This window comes from Parasteatoda tepidariorum, chromosome 2 (assembly GCF_043381705.1).
Source record: "Parasteatoda tepidariorum isolate YZ-2023 chromosome 2, CAS_Ptep_4.0, whole genome shotgun sequence".
Classification (NCBI taxonomy): domain Eukaryota; kingdom Metazoa; phylum Arthropoda; class Arachnida; order Araneae; family Theridiidae; genus Parasteatoda; species Parasteatoda tepidariorum.
The window spans coordinates 26,863,585-26,876,296 of record NC_092205.1 but is presented as its reverse complement, the minus strand read 5'-3'; the positions used below and the strand labels follow the sequence as shown (position 1 = coordinate 26,876,296).

The following is a 12,712-nucleotide window of genomic DNA, read 5'->3' as shown; positions in this document are numbered from 1 at the left end:
TATTCTGTTTCGTTTTCCTAATTAATTTTAAGCCCTTTCCACAGTTCGAGATTTGAAGAGATGAGAAAAAGATAAGAATTTAGGGGAAGGAAAAACTGTTTCGGAACTTGTAAATTGAATGTTCTAAACAGAGTAATCGGGTAATTAAGTTGTAAAAATTCAGAAGCTTATTGTTCTACGGATTTCGATCTTAGAATTTGATAAAGAAATTCATTCGTAGGATTTTGGCAAAGTGACAGAGACTGATTCACAACGGTTGCCAACTTTTTTGTGCTAATTTTTTTTCATAGCACAAATTATGTATTAATATTTATTATTATAATTGAATTAAAACATTTCAAATAGCGGGTAACAACTAAAAAATAGTACGAATCATATTGTTTTAAATAACGAGCAAGATGTGATAGGCTTACTTGGTGAAACCAAACGAATTTAAGACAGAGGGTGGGTTTCTTGTTTTTTAGTGGCGCCATCTATAGCTCAAAATACGACTCTAGCCACACACACGTCACATCCCGTTTTAAAGGACGGACCTATTCATTCATTCATACACTGATCGTAATTTTGACCTGAACTAGAGACTGATCAATCTCTCCAAGTAGCCACCATAANCAATTAATTAACCTTTTGATTCAAAATTTTTCACATAGTATATATATATATATATATATTGTAATACGTTATTTTACAGTGCATATCCATCAAAACAAAGTGCAACCCATAAAGAGTAGACTTTTGTTTGCCCTGTTATTTTAACCTTCATATCAGTTTTATAGTTTACATCAATACCGATTTTAGTCATTACTGTCTTTTCTAGATGAAATCAGACATCAATAAATCTTCATATAAAACCGGATGAGACGCAATCGAGCGGCAATGACTGCCAGGCATATACCATATATGAACGAACAAGTTCTGTCTGTTTGAACAGTTGAGAATCGTAAAGGCTAAAAGACGAACAATAATGATAATCAAACTAATACTTTATAGGTTTAAACGCAATTTTATTGGAATCTAGTGAAAATAAGGTGAATTATTCGATTTTTTTCATTGAATTTTTTTAAAGACTTTTTTAGTACTAGAATATCATTTATGACACAATGAACGATATTAAAAAAGACGAAAGCTTGAAATTTGTTGTTTAATCTATTGATTGGGCAAACAATTGTCATGACCAAACCGCTGTTTAGTTTTTTTTATATGCAATTTTATTGCTATTGCAAGAAAACGAGTTACGTTTATTTAATTATTTTTTTAAATTATACTTTATTCTTCTACTGTTTTTTAATTTAGAGAATGTGTTGTTTTATTTCATTTTATAGCCGTTGTCGTACAGCGATACGATTACTAATGCTCAACTGCATAGCCTTGTAACTTTGAACCCAATACAGAGGACAAGGGAACTCATGTATCAGTACCCCCAGAGCTATTTATTAGTTATGGAAGCTGGGAGGACTTTGTGATTCCAACAGATTTAACGTGCACTAGTCACCATTTAATACATGGGGATCTCACGATGACGTTCTCACGATGACGAGTTCAATACCCTACCAACCAGGCTATTCCGGCTCCTAATGTGTATTGTTCAATTTTTTCTTTATAACCGTCCTTGGAGGGTTATACCCAAGGGAAGTCCTAGATGAAGTATTGGGAGAAATTTGCCTTCGTGGAGGACGTTTTGACGGAACTAACCCGTATTTGCGGTATATGGAGAGAAAACTGACGAAAACCTCCCAAGGTTAGCCTGACGGCAAGGGGACTCTAACACATGATCCGTTCACCACGGAGGATATTTTACGCCAGCCCTGTGGTCGATGCGAGTCAGGTAAGGATTTCGTATCAACCAGCCATCACTGGGATTCGAACTCGGTTCACCTCATCAGAAGGGGATTGTTCTATTCCCTGAGCCACCACAGCTCGGAGTGTGTTATTATTATTTTTTTTTATAACATAACCGTCGTTGAACCGAAACCGTTTTCACCGAAATAAATAAATAAAACACGGAATCGATTTCAAAGCTTTACTCATGGGAGTCTGTTTAACGGAATTATAAAATACTGGTAGTAAAAATTATCTTATTTATATTTTTATTTATAGAGAAGTAAATACGTTAATACGTTAAATAAATACGTAAATACGTTAAAAAGCTCAGCTTAGTTGATTATTTTTGATCTGACTTACTTAAGTTTTAAGAAATTTGGTTAAAGCATAAATTCAGATTAAAATATAACTACATTATATTATATTTTGGTGAACGCAAATGTCTTTTTTTTATCGAAATGAATAAATAATTTTAAAAAAACATTCGATAGGTTTCACACAAGTTAGTTTCGCGGAAATATAAAGTACTGGTTGTAAAATCATCTTATTTTTATCTTCATTTCAAGAAAAATAAGCCATACTACTTAACAGTTAAAACATCAATATTAGATGCATTTTCAAAGAATAGTTTTAAAAATGTGCCCTGAATCTCCTTTGTTGTTCACCGTTCTTTTTCAACTGTTGCTGACACAGGAATTACTAATATTATAGAGGCCAGCAGATGGTGTTTGTTTTCGGATCACGTAATATGTGCTGCCAAAAAATAAGATAAAACTTTGTATTTTAGCATGAGTAGGTGGCAGCGTTCGCTTTAAAGTGTCCTGCGGCAAAATTAAAAATGCTTATCATGGTTCAAAAATATACAACGTAAGAAATAAAAAGTGCAGGAAACAATTTGGTATTTATTTAACAGTCACAAAGGTTGGATTGTTTTTTTTAAAGATCTTATTTAAAATTATTACCTCTTTTTTTCTTCACAAAAGCGATTAAAACTATTTAATTTTTAAAGATACCTTAAAGATAAATAATTTCGAAAGTAATGTATTTCCGCGACAGCTCGATATGAGTCATAGAACTCCACAATTTCGTGCTCTATGGCAGCGGTTCCCATTTTTTTTCCAGCTACGGAACCCTAAACGTTCGAACTTCATTTGGTGGAACCCTGACTTATAAAAATCGTTCACTAGTAGACGAATCTATGCAAACAAAAAAATTAATTTAAAAACATTTAATGTGAATGGAATTTTTTCATTGTTTCATCAATAAGTCTTAAAATTAAGTTTTATGTTAGGCAGCTGAATTCGCAAATCTGCTGTAGTTTGTTTTTTGCTGTAGTTTAGTAGTTTTTGTTGTATAAATTGAAATTGAATAAAATAAGCTGTCTTTTAATTTTTGAAAAAGAACTGTTATAAATTGGAAGAAAAGTTATCAAAGAAAAATAATTCTTTATTCTTGAAATAATTTAACTTACTTTGAATTTCGAAGTTGGATGAAAAATACCGATGCAATAATTTGCAAATGCATATCGTTTAGCAAGTTATTCAATGTATTGTCATTGAAAAAAAAATATTTCTTAAAATTTCTTATTTCAATTTTATTGAAGTTTCACATAAACAATTTTATAAAATAGCCTTAATATAAATAAGCAACAGATTATAGGTTGGATATAAACCTGTTACAGATTTTAAAAAAAAATATTTTTGCTTAAAAAATTTCTAACTCACGGAACCCCTGTGACATTCCATGGAACCCTAGGGTTCCACAGAGAGTTATTTGGGAACTGCTGATGCTCTATGGCATGGAAGTAGGAAGCATTGCACACAGACTGCTTTTACCTCCCAGGTATGTTGGTTTCCATCGATCTGAAACTGGGTGGGTTTCAAGCAGGTACTAAGGATCGAACCCCTATCCTTCACCCAATTTAGTGTCTTAACCACTGAACTATCAAATGTACTAGTTTACTTTTGTAAAATTATAAGTAGGTTCTTTATTTACGTTGCACTAGAGCTGCACAATGGGCTATTGGCGAGTGTCTGGGACGCATCCCTGAGGATGATCCGAAGACATGCCATCGCAATTTTGATCCTCTGCAGAGGGGAGGGCTCCCCTGCTTTGGTAGCCCGACGACCTGTGTGCGAAGTCTAGCATTTTACGGTAGAACAGTTTAAAGAGGACCGAAACTGCGCACCCTCGGTCCCTACGCAGGCTAATCATAGTGGTCAGTCACCTGCTTACTGACTGTAGCCAGTAATGCTTGACTTCGGTGTTCTACTGGGAGCCGTGTCTTTACGATCAGTCCACTGCGGGACTAAAATTATAAGTAATAGCAGACTTAAATATTTTGAAGTATAAATGTTTTATATTTTGCTTCTTCTTCTATTTGCATGATTGTCCCTTGTGGGCCATAGTCTTCCCTAGAATCTTCCTCTATTTTGCTCTTTTCGTTGTGATTTATCTCCAGTTAGTAATTCTTAGGTTTTGCTACCATTTCCGTTTTGCTACCACTCATAAAATTTTCAAAGAACCATGGACATATTTTAGAGAGTGTCTTCGGAAACTCCTCCCAATAGGCTTCGATTATGAAAGAAGTTAAAATTGTTTGCTCACGATGAAACTCAGTTTTTACAAAGATAATTGTATCCAAACAATATTAGTCGTTATTTTATTGTACTATTTAATTTAATTATTATCATAAAATGTTCGCCTTTTAATGAAATAAAGTTTGGAGTTTCGTAATTTTAAATGACAAAACTAGATTTTGTCCGGAATAGGCCAAACAATTTTTGATAAATGAAAATTTAAATTTAGAACTGTTTAAAAAATTTCCTGCTATGAAATTTTTTTACTCATTTTTAAATTCTAAATTTTGTCATTTAATAAAAAGATGTAAAATTTTGTAAACCTTACAACACAAATTTTTTTTTTTCAGTAAATAATTAATAAAATAATAAATTATGATATAAATGTTCTTCGCATTAAATTATTTTTAGATGAGTGAGATTTATAATTGTCTGTGTAGTTTCATAAAATCGTTTTAGTTTCTGAGATATGACTAAAATTGTAAAAATTTAAAGCAGAAACTGAATTTGTTGCAGAAGCAGATTTATTACAGAATTTCGCTATAAAAAAGATCTACATTAAACGAAACGAAAGTTAACACAACTTTTAACACACTACGAGGTTTTTTAAAAATAGAAATGACTGTATAAAATTTCTTAAGTTCTGTTTCTGATGATAGGGACATTTAAATTCATTTTGTTTTTAAGTTTTAATATTGTTACGACTTAAATTCTACAGGGTAAATGTTTAGAAATGCACTAGATGGCAGCAGCACAATCTCTGTAACCGAAACGGATCTAGTTCAGCTTTGAGTAAGCCATGGCAACTTAAGCAAATATTATTTTGTATATATTTGCTTGATAGTTTTATTCCGATAATAAAAATTAAACAGTTCAGGCATTTAAAAATTAATATAGAATCAGCATTTCTTGCTCTAACAATTTTAAATTTCATTAACAAACACAATATGTAATAAATTCCAGTGGCAGTAGCGGAGAAAGATAATTATGATTTATCTTACATAGTTTCTTATAAAAACACCTAAAACTAATTTAAATATACAATTTTTACGATTTACGCATTTCATAAGCATTATAAGTTACAACATTTTGCTTAAAGTAACAGATTTATATGTTTCTAAGCGAAATCTCTGTTTTTGTTTAACATGTAAGATATAAATCAAAGAAAATTATAGTGCTGCCATCTAGTGCCAGATTTGCTTTTCTTTCGTTCCATTTATCCTCATCCCGAAGTTAAGTATCGTCAGAATTATAGTATATGATTATTATATTTATAAGGTTTTAAGATTTTTACATACATTTTTCAAATGATAAAATCCAGCATTTAAAAATGAGTAAAACAGTTTTTGAGCTGAAAAAAAATCGTCATATGCATATGATTACTATACTGCTGTGAGAAAGAAATATTGTTTTTAGAATGGCTTAATTTAAAAGTTTCATCAATCATTTGATAATTAGGCAATTCAACTACTCTACTTAAAGTGTATATGAACTCTTGTTTTGATCTTAATGTGAAATAAAGTGTTAGTTCCCACAGTATTTGAAGTGAATCAATATTTAACTAGTATTACCCCATAGTTTTTACAGTGTAGACGTCGTTACTGGAGCTTATTTCTTCCATTTCTATTTTTTCTACTCGTTCTTATATATTTATTAATCTTCTTTATATGTGTATTTCTTCAATATTTGAGATTTTTTTTAAATAAATTTATTATATAATAATGAAATACGAAAATTTCATGAATACTAAGAATCCAAATTCGAAAATAGCATTTTGTTAACCAAACGCAGATTCCAAAAATGTTGACTCATTTTTCATTGATAAAGAATTTGTCAGATTATAAATTTTTTTAATAACAAATGAGAATTTTATGATGTATGCAAATAAAATGTTATGTGTGCAAAATAAATATGAGCTTATTCCTATAATGCGACTAGTGGTTTCATGAAAAAAATGATGCCACATCTTTTTTCTTCCATATGTGGATAATTTTTAGTCTTACACAGTAAAATATTGTTAGTGTATCTCAACACCAAAATTGGTGGCAACTATTCAACATTAAAGTAGTGTAGTAAAACAACATTCATAACTAGACGTTTTCCACCAAGGATGTTCTTTTACACAACTTTGTGTAAAGTAGTCACCAACATATTTATTATTCAGTAACACGAAAAATTTAACAGTCTCATAACAGTCTCTTAACAGTCTCAGTAACAGTCTCTTTATCGAATAAAATAAAGTTTATAAAGAGAAAAAAAAATTAGATCCTAAATTTTGCAGAATTAAGGTGAATTCTAAAAACACATTGAAGGTCTCCTCACAAAATTTTGAAAATAAGAAGTATTTTGTATGCATGTTTGAATTATTTATATCATTGGTAGGCAAAATCACTTTTTATCAAAGTTACTACCAAGAATTAACTACACTTAAAAAAACTGTGACGAAATACTCTTCGAATTTGCTTTGAATAAACCAAAGAAATGTCAGAAGGTTTCTGCGTTGGAACTTTATATCTTTACTAAATTAACGTTACGTCAGTACGTTTTTGATTTGAGATAGTACGTTTTTGTGTCTGATTTCGTAACTTAAAATATCGTCTGCAGTAAGTAGTATATTTGAGGTCACCCTCTAGTACCATTAAGTTTGTGTCCTAAAACGTGAAGATCTGATCATTAGGATCATAATTTATTCAGGGTGAATCGTTTTTTTCCCCCGCACTTTAAAAAATAGAAGGTTTTAGGTGTTTTATTTATCAAGAATTCAGTTCAAATATTATGTCAGTATGCTTTGGGCAATCCTATAGCCCTTCTCTCTTCTATCAGCAAAAATAAACAAATCACAAAAGTTTCCTCCATGATTACATCACGTTTTCTGCTCTTATTTTTATTGTAGCATTAACGTACTGTATACTTATTTTACTGCAGATTTAAACCAAACAAAAGTTTAAAACAAAATGTACGTTTTAATTCGTTTTAAAAAATTTTGAGCGGAATATTCTTTGGAAATTTTTTGTGATTCTGATCATCTTTTGGAATCTTTTTAAAGTTCATAGCACAAACTTTTTAAACTTTAGCATTTTCAAATTCATTTTATTTGTCCAATTAGTAACTTTTTCAAGAATAATTTTTCAAATTTTTAATACATGTATCGATTTGAATATTGAAAAATAGTCGAAAATAAGAAAAGTTTTGCGTCATCCATAAGCATTTGACCTGCCCTTCCTCCTCCCTCGGCAGTAAAATAAGCAATACAAAACCCCTCACCCCTTTAAATGCTTACATTATATTTAAATGACCTCTTACGCTCATTTCAAAACATAATTAATAATAACAAAACAATAACATGCTGATGACCTTAAATACGAAATATTTCAACTGCTAAAATTCAATGTCAGAAAATTAATCCAAAGATAACATCGTTCATCATGTCAGATGGGAAAAAGTTATTTAGATACAAAAGATTTAAAAAAGTATCAAAAATGAATTTTACCTCGCCATAACATAACAATCATTACGTCGAAAACACAAACTCATCCACTGACAATAATGAATAATAATAACAATGAGAAAAAAAAGAAATTAAAGGTCTCTGAAGACATAATTTTGGTATGTATCCGTTACCATTGGGAAAGATATAAACATAACAATAACATATGACGTCTGCATAATAAGTGCAGTGGACGGGAACCGGATGGTTTAGCCTTCCCTTTCGGCTATTTTAGATGAGTTTAGTGGATATTTGATAGCTTATCTTCAAAACAACCCAAATAATGGACGCGGATCAAGAACGACCTCTAAAGTCAAAATAATTCCGATATGGAGGACGCCTGAGTGTGATATATTCACCGTTAATAGAACATTTTACAGAAATAAATCGAAAATATTTTTTGAAAAAGACGTAATGATTTTAAGCTACGGCTCATTAATTTCAAAACACGTCTTTTTAAGAAAATTTTTATTATCGGAGACATGCAATATACGGTACTTCAGCGCAATATTAACCCATTTGTAAAAAACGTTCTTTTAACCATATTTATAGGACAGCTTTTTTTATAAACATACATAGGTTGGATAAAATTATGAAAAAACTTCTATATTAACTAATTTTTTCATATTTCCCAAGAAATATTTAGAGCATTATTTTATTACATTAGAAATGTTTAGATCATGCTGTTTCCCATATATATCAATAAGCTTTCAGATGTTTTTACTAACTAAAGTACTAATTAGTAAAATGACTAGCTAAAAGGAATTTTTTCGAGCACCCTATGCTAAGAATATAGTAATAAGCTTGTTACTTGTATGAGTTACTTTGGTAATTACATGCAATAATTGCACAAAATTTCGAAAACCTAGCGTAAATATTCATTGAGATATGGACATTAAAAAAATTAAAAAAAGCTAATATTTTAGCCTTAAACTCACTGCAGAAGTATTTAATAAATTTAAAAAAATCTTCTCAAAAATTGAGAAAGATATGAACATTTAAAGTAATCCTTTCATGCGTCGCATGCGCGGAAAACATTTTTTTTAAATATTTATTATTTTTTATTTTTGTAATTTTGTTCTGAATCGTATTTTTTAAATTATGAAAAAATCCGATTTGAAATCTTGTATTTGAATTTGAAGAAATCCAATTTGAAAAAAAATTGGATTCGTTGTCTTGAATCCGAATTTGAAGACATCCGATTTGAAATTTTGAATCCGAATTTGAAGAAATCTAATTTGGAATCTTGAATTCCAGTGTGAAGAAATCCGATTCGAAATCTTTATAGGACAATTTATTTGATTCAAAGAAGAAGTGATAGTTTAAGAGTTCTATGTTAAGATTTATTATGCAGAAACAGGATAATTCTATCCATCATAATATAATAAGGATACAAATATTTTTTGGATCTAAAATTTGTCACACACTGCGTTTTAAAGAAAAAATGGTAGGTAATGGAAAAAATATCATTTTGGAATCGAATAAAAATTCACTACCACTTATTTCACTTTTTGCTTCTCATATAGATCATTTTTTGCTGAAGAGCATTGATAGGGTAATCTGAAAGCTTGAAGTAAACTATCTACCAATCGTTACTTTTCTCCGGTAAGAAAAATTCAAGTTCATATGGTATAAAAGTTAATAATTGTTAGGAAACAAAACTGATTCCAAAGCAATTGTGGTTGTTGATAAGCGAGTGGGCAAAGCTCCTTATTTCGTTTTAAAATAATGACAATCAACCTAAATATTTATATTTAGACAGGAAATTTGTGACTCTTACTCCATCTATGTGAACCGAGGCAACTCCGGGGATAGAGTGTTCGTATCCCAGCTGTCGCTTTTGATACGAATTTTGCTCCCAACTCACACCGACTACAATGCAGACGTAGAGCCGTGTCGGCTCAGGGTCCTTCGTCTTCCAATGAGGTGACCCGAATTCGAATCCCAGCAATGGCTGATCGATACGAATTCCGAAACCGGCTCGAACTGACCATACTGCTGACATAAAATATCTTCCGTGGTTGGAGGAATATTGGCTAGAATCCCCTTGCCTCCAGTCTAACCGAGGGTGGTTTTCCTCTCCGCGTAACGCAAATGCGAGTTAGATCCATCAAAAAGTCCTCCACGACGGCAAATTTCTCCCAATACTTGATCCAGGAGTTCCCTTGTCTTCTGCATCGGGTTTAAAATTAGAAGGCTACGGACTTGAACATTAGTCTTAAGTTCAACGACGGTTATAAAATAAAGTAAAAATGCTTACGCAAAATATTATCAGTTGTAGACGGATCATGGGTTAGAATTCCCTTGCCATCGGGCTGACCGTTGGAAGTTTTCGTTATTTACCTCTCCATGTAACACAGATGAGGATTTGTTCCATTGTCTTCTGGGCTGAGTTCAAAACTACAAGGCTACCGAGTGGAACATTGATAGTTGTAATCTCAGAAATGGAACGACTATTCAACGTTAGTTTAAAAAATTACTATATGTGGATTAAATATTGCCTATTATGTATGACTATAACAGTATATTGTAATGTAGTCAGAAATAGTAAAATAGTTTCTGTTTTTCTCCCTTTTTATTGAATATTGTTATATGATAAATTCTACTATAAACAGCGAAAAGAAAAAAATCTATACGATAACACCGGGGAACAAATTTATTTAAGTGTACTATACGGAACCTCGTTTTAATTCATAACTAATAGATCAGTAATTGTATTCAGATCTTGTAGTGAAATTAATTTATAAAAATCAGTTAACTTTTTCAGTTAACTAATTACTACTTTTTCAGCTTTATAAAACGCACAACGCACTTAGATCAAAAGTATAAAACGATAAATTTATGAATGAAGGGTTTCACATTCTTTCTCGAAGTCTTAACATAAACTTAAATAAAAAGCATTGTTCCTAAACATAAAAAACAACCTAAGGGAATAATTATGGCAATAATTTTTTGAACTAGTAAAAGCATTAATTTTTTTAAAACTAATTTTGAAATTCTGATCACTAAAATATATTTTTTTATTTAAATAGCGAACCTATCAGCGCTGTAAAGAAACATTGAAATTTTAGTCACGTATAACATCGGTAACCATTTCCCAGCAGGTCAATAAGATAGATCTTAAATAAATGGCTCTTTACTATACTTTTATTTATAAATGAGTAAAATTAGATTATCAGACGTGTTCTTTGGAATAGATATAACAGGAACCAATTTCATTTACGACTATTTATAATTAATTTACGACTACAGAATTCAGAACAGTCATGGAACGCGTATTTGAATCTTGTGATTGATACTGTTGTTATTTAGGCATCCTCGACTTTTGTTCTCTTTCATTATTAATACATCCTAATTGCATATTAAATAAAGAAATTCTGCTTCATCATTTGCATGATAAGAAACTGCAATTAAGACGTGGAAATAATATTAATTTACCTGATTTTATTCTTTGGGTTAGTTCCTTACAATAGGGAAGAATAATAAAGATCTAAACATTAAATTCTGACAACTACTGAGTTTAAATTCAAATCAGAGTAAAAGTTTTAGAAAAAATTTATAGTTCTGTCTTGTTAACAAGAATAAAATTAATCAATAAATACCTTAAAAATATTTTTTCTAATCAAAAAAGCCTATTTTATGATATTTATAATATTAATTGTGCTAGTGTAGCAAAAATTCTTTTAAAAAAATAAAAATAGTGTCCATGTTTACAAATAAAATTAAGCAGTGGTCATAAGACTATATTACTTTTATAGTTACCTTCAACTAAAATTACTACTACAATTACAACTACTTTGTTACAGTTTGATCAGGAGAAAGATCCAAAATTTGGTACCTTTTATGTTAATTTTACTTTATGCGTAATTCGCCATATTTTGAAAACTATAGATGCGAATTTAAAATTTTTTTAACACAGTTATAAAATTTGTTTGCCCGTAGATAATTTCAGGCAAAAACAAATTTTAGTAAAAATTTATTATTTTTTAATATTTTATTTAATAATAGTCGAAAACATTTTGAATTGTAAGGTATACAGTTTTTCACATATTTTTAAAGTATGGAATTTCACATGACAAAATACAAAATTAGAGCTAAATCGGTCGAATGGCTCCCATACTGTTAAAATTCGATTTCTCGGGAGCTATTAATCAGATTTCACACAATTTTTGTATTTTGCTATATCAAATGCATACTTTAAAATGATGTAAAGAATTGTATACCTTACAATTTAAATATTTTTTGAGTATTATTCAATAAAATAATAAAAAATAATAAATATTTACTGAAATTTCTTTTTTACATGGCATTATCTTTTTACAACTTTATAATTGGATGCAAAATTTTTTCAATACGCATGAAAATTTCTCGAGATACGGCAAATTACGCAAAAAGTAAAATGAACATTAAGGGGTTCAAACTTCTGATCGCAATTCCGACTAAACTATGCGGACCATATTTCATAGGACCATATTCTATTGCGGACCATATTCTATGCGGACCTATCCCCTATATTTTACTCAGGTAAAATATAGTTTTGATACTTTTGATACAATTTTGATACTTTTTTAAGGTATATTTTACTCAGTGAAAGATTTTTCGAAAAAGCAATTGAATATTTTGATGCCTGTCCTATTAACCTAGGAAACCGTGTAATTATTTAAACAGAAAATTGAAACTGATTTATTCATCCTTAAAATAATTTTCAAGCATTTAATTACTTATTTATGTTTTTGAGAAATATTTCTGCTACAAAATCTCATTTTTTTTACGCGCGAATCGTTGGAATAGTCCAAATCATTTTACGTACGCAACAGTGACAGTT

At 30.3% G+C, this 12,712-nt stretch overlaps 1 protein-coding gene across 1 annotated transcript in view; it reads right to left on the bottom strand.

Annotated features, from left to right (window-relative positions):
• The window catches only part of LOC107443771 (protein FAM107B), a 177,128-nt gene that overhangs the window by 104,381 nt on the left and 60,035 nt on the right, over positions 1-12,712 (bottom strand). The gene's annotated exons all lie outside the window — the stretch shown is intronic.